The sequence below is a fragment of the Haliotis rufescens genome, unplaced genomic scaffold (assembly GCF_023055435.1).
Source record: "Haliotis rufescens isolate VD_foot unplaced genomic scaffold, xgHalRufe1.0.p SCAF_1, whole genome shotgun sequence".
NCBI classification, from domain to species: domain Eukaryota; kingdom Metazoa; phylum Mollusca; class Gastropoda; order Lepetellida; family Haliotidae; genus Haliotis; species Haliotis rufescens.
This window is the reverse complement of record NW_025963779.1, coordinates 48,338,540-48,359,806: the sequence shown is the minus strand read 5'-3', so window position 1 is coordinate 48,359,806 and position 21,267 is coordinate 48,338,540. Positions and strand designations below refer to the sequence as shown.

General features: G+C 39.3%; 1 long non-coding RNA gene across 1 annotated transcript; it reads left to right on the top strand.

The window, feature by feature from the left end:
* The first annotated feature begins 8,693 nt into the window (after positions 1-8,693).
* LOC125381010 lies at positions 8,694-18,461 on the top strand. Its single transcript, XR_007221595.1, has 2 exons — positions 8,694-10,932; positions 12,910-18,461. It is a non-coding gene; the product is annotated as an uncharacterized LOC125381010 (long non-coding RNA).
* The last annotated feature ends 2,806 nt before the right edge of the window (positions 18,462-21,267 follow it).

The following is a 21,267-nucleotide window of genomic DNA, read 5'->3' as shown; positions in this document are numbered from 1 at the left end:
GCCGACGTCACCCACAACCCCAGACGTTGCAGCAGTTGGCTTTTGCGTAGCAAGCCGAGTTGGCTAACATTCCCCAGGATGTGATTCGCATACTCGTGTCTTCCATGGGCAGGAGATGACAGGCCGCTATCGATTCCAACGGGGGACATGGCAACTGACCTTCACCTTGGACCTTTCCTATGTACCGGTAACTAAGATGACTACGATTACCAAGTGTTCTCTCCACAACATTTAGGCTCAATACCTTGTACGGTTCCTCGTATAAATGTATTTTCCTACCTCACACAAATCTATCTTTGCGTTTTGAAGAGTATAAATTTGGTGTAAAATGGTTATATATAAATTATGTGATTCTAGGAGACATAGATTGTTAAAGTAAAAATAGTACAATATCGCCAGAGACCACCTGTTCACAATTGTCTTGCGTCACTTACAAAATAAATATATAGATCCCAAGCGGTTAACAAGCATGGCTGACTTCGACCGAGTAGGAAAGAATGCAGGTGTTTTTCGACCGATCAGTTCAACTTTATTCTGTGAATTTGACTGATCAGGTTGTAACCCGTTAAACGAGAAGCGATACCAACAACAGCAACATCAACAACAGCCGACTAACGCTGTAAGTAAACCACTTGACACACATTGCAAAAGTTCTTGTCGAGTAGGATACTATGACTTGAAGTATTACACAACAGACGCCACTTTGCCGCCTGGTGTACGATGTATATTTAATTGGACCAAGTGTCACATTACATTTGGTAGTGCCGACATTTGTGTAGATATTGTTAGTATTTAACTGTCTCTAGGGGGCCATCATACATAAACATAAGACTTGTCTTACTGAAGATAGGGCCTTTGAGTGGACACTGGTAAACTTGTGAAATTAACTTTCATTGAGAAAATATCCTGAAACGTGAAAAACTATTTCCTGGTCCTGCTAGCGATACGGTCACTTTGGTGTGTAAAGCTTTATTGTCATGCATCTCACTGTCGCAGTTGTAGTAGTTTATCTTTATAATCATGCAAAACAATATGTACAGCGCATCGAAAGGCTTGCATGAGGTCCGTCTGTCTTTTTTCAGAATAAGTGCGTTTGTTTACCAACCAGAGGAAAATCTGGTCACGTGATAAGCCTACACCCGCGGTGTGGTCATTGGAGCAGAAACGGAATAAGGCGAGCAGAGTCGAGTAAGCTCAGGGTTATCGGCTATTGTTTGCAAACAAAGCTTCAGAACGGTCGACGTCCTGTCCCTTTAACTCCTGCATGAGCAGTGAGGTCTGGTACGCACACTCTAGGTTCACAGAACATCGGCTGTCACTGCCGTTGTCACTACAGGTGCTGATGAAAGATGTCGTGTTGTCTTCTTGTCATATTTTTCTTGGTAGTTGAGACATGATGGAAAAGTCAGGATCTCACACCAACTGTTACACCTTCACCAAGTATTACTTATGGCTGGAGGTAACAAGATCACAGACTCGCAATTGGGGGATCATAGATAAGGCATACGCCTCACTGACGATAGAGCCTTTATTGAGCGGACACTGGTAATAGAGCATGACCGGGGGCCCCGTTCCCGTGTGTCCCGTGAGTCGACTGCCACTTAGACCTACGCTAAGTCTTTAAAATATATAATTTTGATAGACACAAATAAATAGATAGGCGATTCAAACCGGAGGGAAATCTAGACTTGATGCGCGAGCGTGTGTTTGTGTCTGTTTTTGTCTGCGTGTTTCTGAGTCTGTGTGTGTCTCCCTGAGTGTGTCTGTGTGGTTTTCTCAGTGTGAGTGACTGTGTGTGTGTCTCCGCACGTGTCCCTGTGTGTGTTGATGTCTCCCTGCGTGTGGCTGTGTGTGGCTGTCTCTCTCTGTGTGACTGTGCGTATTTGTGTGTGCCTGTGTCTGTGACTGTGTCTGTCTGTGTGTTTGTCTCTCTGTGTGTGACTAAGCGTGTCTGTGTGTGTCTGTGACTCTGTGTGTGGTTGTCTTTCTGGGTGTGACTGTGCGTGTACGTGTGTGTCTGTGACTTTGTGTGTGTCCGTGTGGTTACCTGTGTGTGTGACTGTGCGTGTATATGTGTGTCTGTGTCGTTGTCTCTTTGTGTGTGTCTGTGACTCTGTGTGTGTCGTTGTGGTTGTCTTTCTGTGCGTGTATGTGTGTGTCTGTGTGTGTGTGTGTGACTGTGGCTCTGTGTGTGTGTGGTTGTCTCTGTGTGTGACTGTGCGTGCATGTGTGTGTGTCTGTGTTTGTGTCTCTGTGTGTGTGTGTGTGGTTGTCTCTGTATGTGACTGTTCGTGTACGTGTGTGTCTGTGTGTGTGTCTGTGTGGTTGTCTCTCTGTGTGTGAATGTGCATGTATGTGTGTGTCTGTGACTGTGTGAATAAAGAAGAGAAGTATATCACGGCATGTGCACAGTAGAGACATAGATCATGGCATGTTTGTTTGTTTGTTTGTTGTGTAATGCCGTGCAGTTGGGATATGATGCCATGTATCAACCAAGTCAGCGAGCCTGACCACCCGATTCCGTTAGTTTCTTCTTGCGACAAGCACAGTCGCCTTTACTGTAAGCATGGGTTACGGAAAACCTATTCTGACCCGGATCTTCAAGGCATAAATAATGTGGAGAAATATATCACGGAATGAACAAAGTAGAGAAATATATTTCTTGAAACTATCGGGTAAAAAATGATGTTGGTGTTGTTTGAACTGGGTGATTTTTTGTAACCAAATTTTAAAAATTTTCGTCTATACGTTTGCAGCAAAACAAAACATGCGATGGATTTCCAAGCAGTCGGCTGTAGTGATCAACGGTGTTTGAGTACATTCCCCTCATTGCCTGGATGGGGACACGCCACGCATTCACTGAATAGCGGTCGGTCGGCAGTTAGCCATAGAAACAAGTTTTGAGGACCATGTCACACCTTCCACGTGTCCACATTCTTTCATGACAGGGTGAAATTCCATTTGATGATATTTTTAGTTTTTACCTGCTGACAAAGGAATCTACCCGGACTGCGTTCCAACAGCTTCAATGGCATTCGTTAGGAATTCCACTGCTAAGGCATAAAGATAGGTCGCGTTCTTAACATTCTTGACCTGTGACGTCACGCATAATTTTGCCTGTTATTTGAGTTCAATGGCTCCGCCCTTTTTGTGACGTCATGCATGTGTAATACTAAAACACGAAAGGAAGCGATACTGATAACAAGAGGTCTACTGACATCACCTATTTTATCCTTTCTTTTACACAGGCAACCGTAACCATGGACCCTAAATATATCGTATTAAGTGTCCATGCCGTAACGAATCTGAATCCTCGTGCCCCAGGCCTGTTGAGTTGGGGAAGGCTCCTATGTGCCGTGTGCCAGCAAGCGTGAACCCAGGGGAGAGTTGGGTTACATAGACTGGCGGCAAGTCTCCCTCGCCGGAACCCGTATTACAGGGCTGTGGAAATACGGGACGCCCCCAGATCACCATCTGTCTCCAGAACTCTCACGCCGACTTCTTGAGATTTTTTCAGTGTTCTGTACTTTTTAATATCAAAATACATTTAGTGTTTGTCAGAAGAGTTAGTTACATACTTAATCAATTCTAAGTCGATTAAATGGTTTGTTTACGGTAGACGAAATTATATGACCATAGTGTCATTGCCAAACCCTTTAGTTTAATTCTAATTGATCCAGACTGCACAATATCGGGGGAAAACATCATTACATCTCTAGTTTTTTGGTACCGTTAACGAAGGCGAAAATATTGCATTAGTGTGTCACATCATGTATGACGAACAATACCCAATACATTACTAAAAATACAACATCTGGCCGATTCAAATGACGGGGATTGCTAATTTTAACAACCTGTAAATACCTCCCATGGTCGATGAGACGCCAGTTATGCATTTCAGATCGAAGTGAAGCGAGGGGGTTAAGAAAAGTAGAACTTGACATTAAATTAATGTACAAGCTTTTCAACTACTACGTATATAAAATAAGATCTATGGAAGCTACATCTTTCCCAAAATCTAAGATCAGAGTAAGATTGAAAATGAACTTCACCTTCAACAGTATCACAATTACAGAATTTACAAAATCGTTCTTTAAGTGGAAATTTTAATGACATTTTTGTTTAAGTATTTTTAACAATCCTATTTCGTAAAAATGATTTCTTAGTTATGCTTTTTTTAACCTACATTTGTAGGTTTATGGATAGGTAGGCTGTCAGATGAAGACAGTGCCTTCTCACGTGAGCAAATTCCGACCCTCTTTGATGTTATTGTTAGACGTCGGGGAATTCGTAATTCGAATTGATAACGCAATTACGCGGCATACGGACGTTCATTGGGAAATGAAGGACTATTGGCTTGGTGGTGTTCATACAGGCGTGGTCACCCGCTACTAACAATATTAACCCGTGAAGCGCCGTGTTAGAATTGGTCGTCAGCAACCCATGCATGTCGTAAAAGGCGACTAACGGGATCGGGTGGTCAGGCTCGCTGATTTAGTTGATGTATGACATCGTATCCGAATTGTGTAGATCGATTTGCATCCAACATTTGAGAGAATTATCCTATCGCATCCGCATTGCGCATTCATGCAAGGGGCTTTTGACGTTCAATGTGTATTGTGTAGTGCAGTGGAATATCTGCTTTGGACTTCATTGAGTCATTAGTTTTGACATCCAGGGGAAATGAACGTCAAAAGTTAGTCTGATTTAGACAGAGGTCCGTATTAGGAATATTATAAGAGATGATAACACATGTAAATAGAAACAAAGTTCAAAGAAGTATTATTATGAATCATAGTACATTCGGCACAATTGATATCGCCTTGTATTACAAATGCTGATTAGTTAAAGTCCTGTCTCGACAGATTCCAGTGTGCGCGGTAATATTTGTAAATGTAATATGTGGGAAGAAAATATGTCCATATTAGCGATAAGGTAGCTCAGTGTCTCAATCAAGTTTTGGCACGTCACGCCGAAACTGCCGAGCTCGATTCCTTTCATCGGGGTAATGTTTCGAATGAAGCCCATTCCTGCAGCCACCCGACGCCGTGAAAAAGCCGGTAAAGCGTATAACACCATACGAGTGTATTAAGTGCACTTATAAACTGATTTGAAAAACTATTTTCACCTACCTTAACTACCTATGGAAATAGCCTAAAAACTTAGTGGCACATCTGTGAGCCTGGCATTTTTCGCATGGAAATAGTTTAAAATACGGGTTTGAAAAACTATTTTCACCTTCCTTAACTATTTAGGCATAAAATAACGTAAAAGGAATCGTTCTGTACCCCGTTTGGATAACTATATAGCTTCCCTTTAAGACGGGGAGCTGTCTGTGAAAACGTCTCTATAGAAATAGCCTGAAAACTTAGTGGCACATCTGTGAGCCTGGCATTTTTTGCATGGAAATAGTTTAAATACGGGTTTGAAATATTATTTTCTCCTTCCTCAACTATTTAGGTATAACGAAACGTAAACGGAATCCTTCTGTAACCCGTTTGGAAAGCTATATAGCTTCCCTTAAACACCGGGGACTGTCTATGTAAACGTCCCTATTGAAATCGCCTGAAAACTTAGTGGCACATCTGGGAGCCTCGCATTTTTCGCATCAAAATACATTAAATTACGGAATTGAGATACTATTTTCTCCTTCCTTAACTATTCATATATAACATAACGTAAAAGCAGTCGCTCTATACCTCCTTTGTAACACTATATAGCTTTCCTTTAAGACGGGGTTACTATGTCACGGGTCATGGCGAAGGTGCGAGCTGGGAACCCTGCAGTCAAATGACCCGTGTCAAGTTTGAGATTTCTGATTTTTGTAGGTTTCACCAAAGCGGTAAGACCTGCATCACTCTCACATCACGATGACAAGCCGTGACATGACGTGACATTATCTATTTTTAGAATACCATCACTCCGGAGTGTTGCCGGCGAAACCAGTTTATATTGTAATGACGTATTTAATGGACAATCATATAAGCAGTCTGGATTAACTGATTTTACAACAAAAAGAGAAAGGCACAGGTAGATTGTTAGTAAATTCATTGTACCTAATAACATTGATATATTTAATTTAATATCATTGATACAAATATGAAATTTTGGAGGTCGATAGTCACATGTTGACGTTGTACAAAGGCATTGACAACTGTTCATTGTCATGTCACATAAGGCTACAAGGTGACCCTGAACTCAGTATCTCGCGTGACCGCCCCGGGCAGCAATCACGGCTCTGCATCTCCTCGGCACTGACTGGATAAGTGTAGTAATGCTGTCCTGTCATTCTGCTTGTAACGCGTTGGCCAGTTGTGGGAGTGTCTACGGCGTGTTCTGACGTTGACGTACACGTCGATCGAGTTCATCCCAGAGGTGTTCGATTGGGTTGAGATCCGGAGATCTCGACGGCCAGGGCAAGACGTTGATGTTGGCATGATGAGGGTAGTCAACCGTGACACGAGCTGTGTGCGCTGGAGCGTTGTCCTGTTGAAACAGCTCCCTCTGGCGGTCAATGATTGGAAGTCAATGATTGGCGGTCAATGATTGGAAGAAGGTGAGGTTGAAGAATTTGATTCATGTAGCGATTCAGCCTGGTTCCCTGGGGATGCTGCGCTGGCGCTACACTGACCCAGGCAATGACTGCACAATGGCTGCCTTCACTAGACGAACAAACATGACGGACACGCCATGTATTTACTACAGAAAAACTCTAGAACGGGTGGTTAAATTTTGTCTTAGCATTTTCATGAATGCTCTTGCAATGTATTTGTCACGAGAATAATATCTATTGTTACTTTTAGTGAAGGAAAACACTATTTAAGCTGTTTCGAGACTCGAAAGTGGTGGTCACATTTGTGAAATGTAAACAATGACACACACCCCATTTTCAGCAGTTTTATGTGCGTTAATATTTCGTGTCAGCTCACTGTTATCATGAAATCATATACATAAAAAACATGGACTTAAACGACCACATCAATGAAAAACCGTTAGCATCTTTATTTTAGAAAATCTGATTACGCAAATGTCGCCGATTATGTCCCGTTTTCTCCCATTGTAAAGTGGTGAGTAGGAGTAAATGTTGATGTCCAGCGCCTTGCAGCGCCTTCCGTGGGAAGGCGCCTATGAATATTAATGAGCCTAGTGTTATGCTAATAGACATGCATGACGTCACAATGAGAACGGAGTCATTATGCATGCATGTTAAGAATGTGAAGAATGCGGCCTTTGTTAAAATGTCATAGTTGAGGAATTCTTTAGGAATGCCAGCTATTTGGAATTCTTTAGGAATGCTAGCTGTGTTGAATTCTTTAGGAACGCCAGCTATGTGGAATTCTTTAGGAATGCTAGCTATGTGGAATGTAGTCGGGGTAGAATCCTTCAGATATATACTAGAATTATCATCATCAAATGGAATGTCATCCCTTTTGTGAAGAAATTTGGAATTCTTTAGGAATGCCAGCTATGTGGAATGTAGTCGGGGTAGATACCTTCAGATGTATACTAGAATGATCGTCATCAAACGGAATGTCACCCTATCGTGAAAGAATGAAACAGTCCTCGATCAATTGATATAGCTACTCATAAATAAGTAGAATGTCGTCATCGAGGAGAATGTACGAGTTCATTCATCATTTGGCATTGGCATCAGCCTGGCATTTTTTAATATTTCGTCGTAAAAAGTCAGTCTTATTCTTATTTTCAATCTTAATTTTCAACTCTGTGATATATTTCGTTGTAAAAAGTCAGTCTTATTTTTATTTTCAGTCTTAATTTTCAACTCTGTGATATATTTCGTTGTAAAAAGTCAGTCTTATTCTTATTTTCAATCTTAATTTTCAACTCTGTGATATATTTCGTTGTAAAAAGTCAGTCTTATTCTTATTTTCAATCTTAATTTTCAACTCTGTGATATATTTCGTTGTAAAAACTCAGTCTTATTTTTATTTTCAATCTTAATTTTCAACTCTGTGATATATTTCGTCGTAAAAAGTCAGTCTTATTCTTATTTTCAATCTTAATTTTCAACTCTGTGATATATTTCGTTGTAAAAAGTCAGTCTTATTCTTATTTTCAATCTTAATTTTCAACTCTGTGATATATTTCGTTGTAAAAAGTCAGTCTTATTCTTATTTTCAATCTTAATTTTCAACTCTGTGATATATTTCGTTGTAAAAAGTCAGTCTTATTCTTATTTTCAATCTTAATTTTCAACTCTGTGATATATCTCGTCGTAAAAAGTCAGTCTTATTCTTATTTTCAATCTTAATTTTCAACTCTGTGATATATTTCGTTGTAAAAAGTCAGTCTTATTCTTATTTTCAATCTTAATTTTCAACTCTGTGATATATTTCGTCGTAAAAAGTCGGTCTTATTCTTATTTTCAATCTTAATTTCCAACTCTGTAATATATTTCGTCGTAAAAAGTCAGTCTTATTCTTATTTTCAATCTTAATTTTCAACATGTATGTAACACTATCAGTGTTTGCCAGATACGACTGACACCGTGGATATGTCAAGTACATATCAAGTGGACCAGTGAGTGGTGGTTTCATGTCACCTTAAGGGGAACAATTTTAAGTGCCTCGTCATGGACACCACTTGATGGTCAATTTAATCTCAAGTTCGCATTCCATCATTACTATATATACCGGGCGACTTCCAAATACCGGCAGACTTGGTCTCAGCACACTAAGGTACAGGCGAGTATCTAGAGGGAGGAAGGAAGAACGGCACACTTCCTTTGACTTGTACATATGCCATTGCGATTAAAACTACGTAATCCTCAAACCGCCTTCTTGTGTTGTGTTACAAGAAGGGGCGGGGTTACGTAAACTTGTGCCGAGACCAGGATCGCCTTAAGGAGCGAAGGAGAGGGACCCCAGGAAACGACTAGGATCGAGGGAATTGGTCCCGGGACTCGCAAAAAGGTGATTCTTTGGGTTTTTGCAAGTACTTACGTGAGCAAAATGGCAGAATATGCACAATTCTTACAAGGGTTAGCGGGAGAAATAACGATGCAGTTATCAGCAGTAACTTCAACATTAGGGGCACAGGGAAATGAAATAAACGGGAGGCTAGCTGTTGTAAATACAACGCTAAGCGCACAGGGGGTGAATCAAGCTATAAAAACATTTGGGGGGAACCCGAAAGATTTAAAAAAATGGACCAAATTTGTGTAGTATCAAAATAGGAAAAAAAAAAACAATGGAGGTGTTTAATTGATTCTGGGGCTGAAGTGTTGATAATGCATCGTAGGGTGTACGATTCAATAAAAGATAGATTTCCGTTAAACAAAAAGAAAGTCGCTTTACAAGGGGTCAATGGGAATTCGTTACAGGTAGATGGGAATGTGAAAGTTCACTTTAGGATGAGAGGCGTCAATTTTCCCATACCTTCTATGTTGTAGAAAACATGAACAGAAATCTTATATTAGGACACGATTGGTTGACACAGGCAGGTGTCAGGGTGTATTTCGACTTGGGTAGCTTAAGAGTAGGGAATACTTATGTACCGCTAGAGGAAGATATCCATATATCTTCTCTAGTCAGGTTAGCAGCGGATACAATAGTAAAACCTCAGTGTAGAAATATCTTAAGGGCAAAGGTTAAAAATAGACCATATTTTGACACATTAAGCACGTATGAAATCTCAGCAATTGAAAAGAGTTACCCAGCAAATGAACCAGGTCTACTCATAGGAAATTCTATTGTTAAGATTGATAAACATAGGAATGTACCATTACTGTTAGTCAACAATACCAACCGTACATTTAGGTTGAAGAGAGGTTGCGTACTAGAGGAGCTCATAAGCGTAGCGACTGAAAACTTAATGAATTTATCTGATGAATTAGCTGATAGGGACATATCCAGTGATCTCAATAATGACATTGACGCTCCAGTTCATTTGAAATCAAGGTTAACTGATTTAGTGTCTCAAAACAAGGATTCAAGTTCAGAAGAACCGACAAACAATTAATACAGTAATTGATAATCTATAGGAAGTAGAGGTTAATGTAGCAAACATCTCCCGAACTCTTGCGGGGCGTATAGATAAACTTGAATGGGCCACTAACACTTATCTCAAGATAGATTTAGTAATTGAAGACCTAAGACAAACAATACAAACATTGATGTCTTATATCAATCACCTCCAATTACAATTTAATGCTCTATCACTCGGACACTTGTCGCCAGGCACTGTCACTCCAAGTGAATTATTAGTATTATTACGTGAAATAAATATTCATTTACCAAGTGGCTATAAACTGGCAAAAGATCCAGAAAAGGAATTATGGAATTATTATCGAACATTAACATGCTCGACCTTAGTTTAAGAGGAAAAGATTTTGATAATAATGTAACAGTGCTAAAATTGTTATATTTTATTCTACTGTTTGTCAAATTCGCCTTCAATTCATAAGTTGTCGGTTAACCATTTAAGACCTGTCGGTACATACTAGCGATAAGAAATTGTATAACAACATCTGGCACTTCAGATTTACGCCGCCTGAAACAGGTCGGTGGGCGAGACTTTAATTACATGTTGAATAACAACTGGTAGTGGTCAGCGCGTTTGGCACTTACCAGTGTACCGTTATCAGCTATTTAGCATCAACTGACCAAACTAGAAAATTGAAAACGCGAAACCAAACACGAGCTGAGTGATTCTATCGGCATTTATAATCTTCTATTACTCAACTTTCCAAACTGACCATCTGCTTTGGCTATTAACAGAACAAACCCATCATACAAAATTGTATAACATGTCCAGTCTTTATTAGTCCAAAGTCTCAAATTTCAAACTGGACATACACGTGTAGACTTGCTTCTAGATTAACAAAGGAGGTTTCAGGTATAAATATAGGGGGAAATCGACTGTTAGTCATTCCTGCTTTGCCTGAGAACCTCTCTCTGTTTGTCTTTGAAGGTAAGTCACTTTTACTTGTTACTTTGCCATTTAGGTTGAACTTTGTTTAAAATTGTCTTTTAAACTTGTCTTTAATTTTGAATGAATATCTTGCTTGAACAATGAACTTATGCTCTATGTATTCGAAATACCGTGCGAATCTAAGCTGCATATTATTCAAGTTTTACTGACACAAATTAACTATAGTAATTTCTATGCCTGCGTCGCATTTAGAAATATTACTATTCCACAATCAGCGTTCGTATCCCACATGTTTATTTATCGGGTTAAAACTACTAGGCAAATGATTATTAATCACAGGTGTCGTGGATGCTTCATAATTATCATGTTTCAATGTGAATAGCGTGCATTATAATAATGTATGAATTATTTGTCCGTGTATCGGTAGGACCAGTATTCATATGTGTGTCGTGTTATTTACCTTATTGTATGCTGTATCGTTAGTAGAGTGGTTCTATAATGCAACAATGTTTAATGCGTCAATATGCATAAACATGATCCAGTTACTCGATATAATTTACGTTATGTATATTTGTTTGCGTTCTTATGCCTGATAAATACGGTTCTAGAATATAACTTATATCCGATGTTCATGCATCAAATATATTTTTTATATACAAAACCAGATCAGTGCAAGTACAGCAAAATATATTACTCTTATCTGTAGCCCAAACTATATTTCTTATTAGGTAACTACTTTGTGAGGGCATAGCACTAGACCACAATACTCCAACGTAACTTTTGTTCTAGATAAATGCACGCAATTTAATCAATGCCTGATAAATTTATGTTTTCCAATTTATGCATATTATTTCCATTCGGTAAGATGAATGGACGCTGTATAGAATATCTCAGATACTATACTTTTAGCATAATTTGGACGCTACAGATAACGTTGTAGTTTTATGTTGTAGAATAGTTATAATGAAACAGGCTTTCCTATAGCAGTGTTTATATCCATTTCTAAATTACAGTTCACAAGCAATTTCTCTGTTTGGCGAAATCTCCAATAAGGTTCATAAACATTCACAATAGAATATACGTTCACTAATAATCAGTTTTAATTCATATATATTTCAAGTTTCAAATACGGTATTCATTCATGTGTGATTTGTATAAGCTCGGCCCGCATAGCGCGGCATGCACAGGCGGCACCGCTCATTTGTTATATAACGGCACACTCACCAGCGCTCGGCAGTGACGTCACGTACCGTATTTAACCATTTTGCGCATAGCTGTTATCTGAATTTAGTATAGTATATTCAGTCATTGAATGCGGGTCCCATTATTATTTACCGTATTAAATCTTGTATTCACTTTCTAACTCCTGAAGTGTGCATCTGAACCAGCTATAGTTCATGACGTCATATGTACCGTATTTAACGTAGAATAAGTTATTAGACATGTCATTGTTCAAGAAAGGTGTTGTTATAATCTTTCATATGAATGCTTTTTGTAAACATTGTTCAGATGTTATTTATGAGTACCTTAAATATATAGACCAAACATTATGAGTAATTATCAATGAGTAATTTAATGTGAATTGATTATAACGTCGGCATTATATCAAATGTTTACTGCTATGATATAAATGAATATCCAATGAGTTGAGCTTACACTTTACACCTTGTTATTATCTTACAAATGGTATTTTTAATTACAAATGTGTTACGTAATCTTATGCAATGTTATATTAGGCTGTAACTTGAATAGGTACTGAGACGTCTCTGAAGTTAATGCATTGTTGTCAAAGTGAAATCACATAGCAAATAATTGTTTATTAACTCATGCCTATTATATAACGACGAATATCTTAACAGTTTTTGTATCACCGCTTTATTATTTGTCTGATTATGTCTTTGTGTTTAATGACGATGAAGGAGATTGTCTGACTATGTCTATATGCTGGATGGCGATGAAAACATTTAATAAAGATTCCTGCTTTGCCTGAGAACCTCTCTCTGTTTGTCTTTGAAGGTGTGTTGATCCCGTGGCTAATTCCCCGAAAGTCATTCTAGGTTTTGATCAGTTTTAGTGTAAAAACTAACGCTGTTTCAATTGGTGGAGCTTAAATCCAAGATGTCCGGTGCCACACCTCAGAACTACAGGGAGAAGCTTCGAAGGCCCGAGCCAAGGTCGACCCTGACCAGTTGCTTAAGCAGGTTTCATCTCTACCATCCTCACCGTCACTGACAACACCATCAGCACCAAGCCAAAGGTCATCAGTGGTTGTGACAAGAGCAGCATCCTCCTCATCACCATCATCACCACCACCATCAAGCTCATCCTCCTCTGCTGAAGCTGATTGGAGTGAAATGGCAGCTCCACATGTCAAACTCCGTCCGTTCACTGGGCAAGAAGAGGCAACGTCCTGGTGGCAGGATTTCCAAGATTAAACCTCACATTGCCTGCATACATCCCAACAATAGACTCCCAGATCATGTCCAAGACCAAAGATGTCATCCTCCGGTTCCAAGCAATGATGTTGACACACATCCCAGACACACAGATGGTCTAGTCACAGCCATATATCTCTGATCAAGGCAGTTCACCATCTACATCTCAGTCAGGTACCGGCTTCTCACAGCAGCCAGCACCACATCTCAAGATGACCAAACATATCCTGTTGACAAGATTCTCGAATGCAAAGTTGTCAATGGCACAAAACACTATCACATCAAATGGTTAGGTTACTCTAAAACCACTTGGGAACCATTCTGCAATCTCAGTCAGGACCTAATCCAACACTTCCATAGATCTAGCACCATGTCCGGTAAAAGGCGCTAAAAATGGGCGAAAATACTTTAAATAATATACCAAGGTTACACCAGCTCCCACCTATCTTTGAGAAGTTTCTAACTGTTGCCTTAGATGTTGAATGACCACCCCTTCTTACAGTTACGTCGTTTCTGTGTCTCATAGTGCTAGGTTGTTCAGATGTTGCTAGCCAGAACATTGTGCTCAACCAGGTCATCACATCTAATTGTCCCATGTTCTCTTTCGTTTCTCTAAGGTTCATCATGGAGTCTGATTATCCTGTGGCTACTCTCGTTTAGCGCCCCTTCTGTCCTCGCTTCCGGTCCAGTTCAACGTCTTAACTATGGGGTTGTGTTTCAACCGTCATCTCAAATCAATTTTGCCACAGATTACTGGATACACACACACGAGGTGAAGCTTCCACATGTACCGGGCATCCCAACCATGAGTGGATGTCTACACAGTAACAGAACCTGTGTCCTACTTCACCAAATTCAAATGCATCTAAATGTAATTAAAACTAGATGCGTTGCCCAGCTAAATGAAACTAGACAACAAATTATTAAGCTAATTCCAGCATAAAAAATACCTTCATCATCTAGATCTAAACGCGCTATTCTTAGTTTTGTCGGGTCTCTCTCTAAAACATTGTTTGGTACTGCTACTACCAGTGATGTAAACCTTCTCGCCAAACATATTAATGCTCTCACAAGACATGATATAAACCTTGCAAACACCATCCAACAACACTCTGCCCATCTCTCCTCGTTTATGAAGCTTGTCGACTCTAGATTTAAGAATGCACTTAAAGGTGTCAAAGCTAATCATGATGCAATTACATTTACAGCTATTGCCATGGAAAACAATGTCAAAACAATCCAGTCTACATTTACTGCTCTCACCGGCCTTTTGATTGATCAAATCCAACATGCTTCCATTATAGAACACCAGTTGGAAGAATTAAAGTTAGGAATCTTAGACTTAGCCAAAAATAAGTTATCACCATTGTTGGTAGCACCTGAAATTTTAGAACAAACAAATCATCACCTGTCCGCAGTTTTATCTGATAAATATCCAAATTTTCAACTATTGCACACCACCCCTACATTTTATTATTCCCATGCTATATTTATCTTTGCCCGTACTAAGTCCCATATCTACATCTCAGTTAAATTTCCACTCTCTTCATTGGCTAAACCCCTTCAAATGTATAAAGTTATCTCTTTACCTTTGCCAATCAATAGCACCTCCCCACATTCTACTTGAGGTCAAATCAGTCTTCCTCCAAGTTCCTGGCTTGATACGAATGCTATTCTAGCCGTGAGCGCCTCAATTGCATCAGCTGTGTCTATAATTTTGGTTGTTTGAATGTTTTTCAAAATTCGAACTCTATCAACAGCACTCATGTTAGTCACTCGCGTTGTCCCGACCAAAGCAGTGCAACCACCAGCTCTTAATTATAATGATCATGCCACTGCTAGTACTCCACCCACGGACTTTGTCATCACAGATCTTGCTGACTACCATGTCTCAATCCTTCTCGGTTTTATCACACTTTTAATTGCCTCCATCTTGCTTATACTCATCTTTCAGTGCCATTCAGGACTTCAAAATGGCCTTGTTTTAGAACTTACTACAGGTCCTGAATGTGTCACTGTCCCTATTTTGTCTTTGACTCTATGCCCTGCCTACTGGGACATCCAGGCCCCATACACAGTAGACAACCTTTGTGTTTCGGGATACATTTTTCCCACTCTGTCAGTTGATTGGACAGGCTTTATGGTAACAAATAAACTTACCAGCACATCCCTTACCGTTCCCTCAACCATTCAGATATCATTCTTTACAGCTCAAAAGCTGCAGCGACTCTTTAAACAGCCATTCACTGCCTATGTCCTTCTAGTTCATAATGGATATTATAAGGTAGTGGACCCGACATCACTTCTACCTCAATTTTAGTTGTTGCAATGTGTATTTCTATACTTATTGAATGTACATATGAGATTTGGGCATTCTGAACAGTACGTATCATTGTTGTCATGTGCTTAGATGTGATCATATCTTATGCTTGTACACTTCGACTCTAATTACCATTATTTTACCTGATGTTACTTCAAGCTTTTGAGGTCAAAAGCTCCACGACGCCCAGGGATATTGTAACAGTGCTAAAATTGTTATATTTTATTCAACTTTTTGTCAAATTCGCCTTCAATTCATAAGTTGTCGGTTAACCATTTAAGACCTGTCGGTACATACTAGCGATAAGAAATTGTATAACAACATCTGGCACTTCAGATTTACGCTGCCTGAAACAGGTCGGTGGGCGAGACTTTAATTACATGTTGAATAACAACTGGTAGTGGTCAGCGCGTTTGGCACTTACCAGTGTACCGTTATCAGCTATTTAGCGTCAACTGACCAAACTAGAAAATTGAAAACGCGAAACCAAACACGAGCTGAGTGATTCTATCGGCATTTATAATCTTCTATTACTCAACTTTCCAAACTGACCATCTGCTTTGGCTATTAACAGAACAAACCCATCATACAAAATTGTATAACATGTCCAGTCTTTATTAGTCCAAAGTCTCAAATTTCAAACTGGACATGCACGTGTAGACCTGCCTTCAGATTAACAAAGGAGGTCTCAGGTATAAATATAGGGGGAAATCTAGACTAACATATAGTCTCTGAAATGAACATATCGTACAGAAAAAAACAGTTGTTCAGTTATCTTACTAAAAATCTAATAAAAAGGGAGCCCAGTGATTCTCTTCATTTTCAGATACTGCAGTAATCTAGACTTGCCAAACATTATAGACTTGCATGGGCTGTAGTTGATATAAATGTATCAGGGTCTGTAAGACAGACTAGGGGAAATCGACTGTTAGTCATTCCTTCCCAGCTACCTCATATGCCAAACGTTTCCGATATGCTGTTATGGAAACCCTTTCAGGAAAAATTTAGAAATGTGACGATATCGAAAGTTCCAAACCACCTCCAGAATATAGATACAGTATCCATGAGTCATTTAATTGATGAATTACATAGTGTTAATACTGAAATTAGTTGGGAAAAGAAAATTAACTGGAAATGGTGGTTAGTTGGGGGTATCATGTTACTAGTCATAATATTATTGATAATGGTTTTAAGATATAGAAACTTTTGGCTATCCAAAATGCTCACTTGGGGAAAGCACACCTGGGAAACACCCGAATTCGAGTTGGTGGGATCTGATGTGATCCAGGTCGCGAGTACCGACTCCAGGAGCGGCTTAGCTTCTGCACCACTGATGACGGGGGATCAGACTTCGGCGCCGACAACGACGTCATCAATACGACGCCTGTACCCTGGCCTGGATGCCCACTACTAAACAGTACAGTGTTGCGGTATGTTGCTGCATGAACTAAGATGAACAGGCTGGTGACGAAGATGGACGGCGGCCATATTGGAACTTGTGGTGACGACCATAAAGTTGAACTAAGTTGAAAAGAAGAACACAACGCAGAACTGACAATCACAGATGACCATAATGGTGTGTCTGTAGCCGGTCGAGGGCCAAGATTGTGATTAAGTGACATTTTAAAAGCGATTAAGTCCGGTCACGGACAGCATGATCGTTGTAAAATATTTACACTCTATTTTGTATATGTATATATGGAACTGTGTATATTTTTAAGATCGACTTATGAGGCCTGGAAATATCAACAATATTTCCAAGTAGAAAGGGGCGGATGTAACACTATCAGTGTTTGCCAGATACGACTGACACCGTGGATATGTCAAGTACATATCAAGTGGACCAGTGAGTGGTGGTTTCATGTCACCTTAAGGGGAACAATTTTAAGTGCCTCGTCATGGACACCACTTGATGGTCAATTTAATCTCAAGTTGACCACACCAAATTTTAGTACCTGTGCAAAACAAAATGCTTCGCATTCCATCATTACTATATATACCGGGCGACTTCCAAATACCGTTAGACTTGGTCTCAGCACCCTAAGGTACAGGCGAGTATCTAGAGGGAGGAAGGAAGGACGGCACACTTCCTTTGACTTGTACATATTCCATTGTGATTAAAACTACGTAATCCTCAAACCGCCTTCTTGTGTTGTGTTACATGTATCGGCTTTAAGAATTTTTACCCACCTCAACCCTACACTGTGATATACCACCATAAATGGTCTTATTGAAATAACCGTCCCCCCCCTTATGGTAACCCATGTTTAAGTTACAGTACCCTGTTTAGAGTCAATACGTTAGTATGTACTCTGAAAATAATGTTTACCCCATCCGACATCCGACTGTATGAATGGACGAGACACGCGTTGTACTGATTGACCTGAATGAAAGGACAACGAATAAACGAACACTGCCTAAATGATCATCAGGAACAATTTAAAATTACATATTTAAAGACGATGAAAAGAAGAAGAATGTACTCGAAGTTTACTACGCTCATCAATGAAAACCTACATGCCGTAGAATATAGCACTCGAACAGAGTTGTGGCGATATGTACTCGAATAAAAATACTTTCATTTAATGATAGCAGAAATTGCTTGAACGGTTACGCGAAAGCCGAAGGTCCTAAGGAGTGGATAACAACACTTTTAAAATATCACACTGATACGCTACATGAGGATGGTGGTGGTGTCGATATAAGAGTATGTCATACGTTGAAATATGCTGTGTTTTATGGTTGAACAGTCATTTGTTTCTGATTCTCTGTGAACGAGTGTTTACATGAATAAAATACGCTGTTTATCACTCTGATTGTTTTGTCCTCATTGCTTATCGTTCTTAGATATCATTAGTTTATCTTAACATGTATTTATGCAGAGACGAATATCGCTCTCTCGCAGTTGAATCATGGCTACAGACACAGCACATTCCTCTACGGTAAAGGCATAAGAAAATTATTATTTTAACCCTCGTTATCCGGGTGCATTCTATGGTCCGATAAAATTCAAACAAGCATTGCAGAAACAGAGAAACAGCAAGTATAAAGTCAAGAAAATAAGACAATTTTTGAATGCTTATTCGCTGCATAAGCCGGTGAAATATAGGTTTCCACGTTTGAGAGTTCGGGTGAACAGCCGAGATGAAATGTGGGATATTGACTTGGCAGATGTGAGTCGTTATGCTAAGAAAAATGATGAAATACGATATTTACTAATCGTTATTGATATCCTCTCGAGGTATTTGTGGGTTGTCCCATTACTGAATAAAAAGACTATGACGGTCACCAAGGGGTTGAGAACAATCTTCAAAGAGGGTCGTTTTCCGACGATAAAAATTCGCGTTGACAAGGGGTGACACGATTATCAGCCGTTGTATCAGCGCTAAATAATGAAGTAACGAGATTAATAGGGAAGAAACCATCCGATGCTATTAAAATGAAATCCGTGACTTCCGAATCTTCAGCACCGAGGAGAGGCAAAGAACGAAAACTTCCGGATAGAGTAAGGGTAAGATATTTATGCCAGGCAGGTGAACTCGAAGGAGGCCTACGTCGCGCAACCGATCCCATATGGTCCCTTAAGACGTATAACATTAGTCGATTGGTTATGAAAGAAGGAGAGCCTATTCTTTATTATCTTCAAGATGGACCGGGTAGGGCATTTGTACGAGAAGAGTTGTTCATAGTTCCCGACGGTACGGTATTACCACCATAACCATAAGCATAGGTAGTTACACCATCATTATCAATCCATCTCTTTGTATCTAAGGGGGATAATGATGTCTTGTTCATTCTTAATCCATATATCCTATGATTGTAACTTCTTAAAGAGTTCATCTCGTGTTTGAACGTTCTACCGTTGAATAATGATTCTTTATACAGTTCGTGTTTGATATGCTTTTTTACCACATACTTCTTAACGCCCTTAGCTTTTCTTATCTCCCCATTATCAGACTTTTTTATAGAATACATCTTAGGTCTTAATCCTACATACTCCGCTATAGGAGTCCAAGCACATTCATCCTTCATCTTACCTAACACCATTTTATTTACTATGCTGTGCAGTGGATTATCTTTTGGGTAATCTCTCGTGTCGTACACATATATTTTTTCTGCCATATCTTTATACACATCCTCGGTTTGTATTTCCATCAACAAAGAATCTGTGTCGGTATATAACACCTCGCATCTATCGCCGTATTGCTTCTTAATTTCGTTGTAATAAAAAGTCATACATTAAGTGTTTTGACAAGTCGAGAATACTCTAACCGACGTACACCGGTCTGTTGAATTTTATATTACTCTTCTGCATATGCAACGCGGCTAACTCGTTATCGAATATCTTGCTTTTGTTAAAAGCCGGACTGGCTATAAGTTTCCTGAGTCTTTTTTCCTCATTAGATCTGACTAATTTAACATCAACACGCTTCCTTAGATTCTCCATAGTTTTACCAAATACTGAGTTATTCATGAGCTTATAAAGATTCTTTTCGAAATCGCTGGTAGCTCTCTTTCTTAAATCTGTGTTCAACCTTATATAGGGCTCCATCCAAGGGCTTTGATCAAACTTTAGAACTCTGTGTATTTTCTTAAGTTTCATACCTAACGATAGATATAACTGGAGATTTCTGTAGTGAACTATATATTTTGTTTTATCCATCAAATTTGGTACGAGTTTTTCTACATTAGCTAACCTACTATTACCCATCAAGGAGCGTTGATATTCCGACATCCAATCTTTATTAATCATTAATCTTTCGGGAGCTAGCGGATAACTGTTATGATCTTTATGTAACAAACTTGAATATTCCAATTCAACTTCTAGTATGTACCCTTTATTCGCATCATTATTATGGATATCATTATCATCGACCCACTCAAAACCACCAGTGGGTAAAGGTTGACTCATAGACCATCCGTACAAATTGTTGGCGTCGAGATATAATATGTGGATGTCGGGTTTACTCAGATCGTATCCTTCCACTAATTTATTATTAGCCTTAGAATACCTTTTCGCTGCCGTCGATATACCACCTCTTAATCCTTTCTCAATAAACAAGTGCATATCGTAATCTGTGAGTAGTTTTAGTTCTACGCCGGTCTTCTTCAACAATGCATCCCACGATAGTCTGGGACTGGAATAGTACCATGCCAGGTCCAAGCCGTATTGTTTTAAACATGTCTTTCTAAATATCTCGAATATATCGGCGAGTAACAGCACATCGGTTTTTAAGTAGAGATCGTGATAATCACCTAAATTCTTACAACCTAATTTATCACAGACCATCAGAGCATGTTCATAATCGGCATCTGTTATTTTAGATTCTGTTAAGTTACTATAGAATGATTCGAGGGGTGGTAATTCAGTTTCTTCGTATCTAGACCAATTATCCATATATTCGTAAGGATATATACCTTTTCTCAGCAACAAATGACGAGTTATCTTATCGGTATATTGATTTGTTATCAAGTCATCTGGATTGTTTGCATTAGCTAAATTGTCCAGGTAAGATAACAGAAACTGTACGGAGTCTATGAATCTAAGCCCATTACTTTGCTTTATTCTAGATTTCCCATCCTTGTCCCTATAATGTATAGGTTTAGTCAACGAGAACG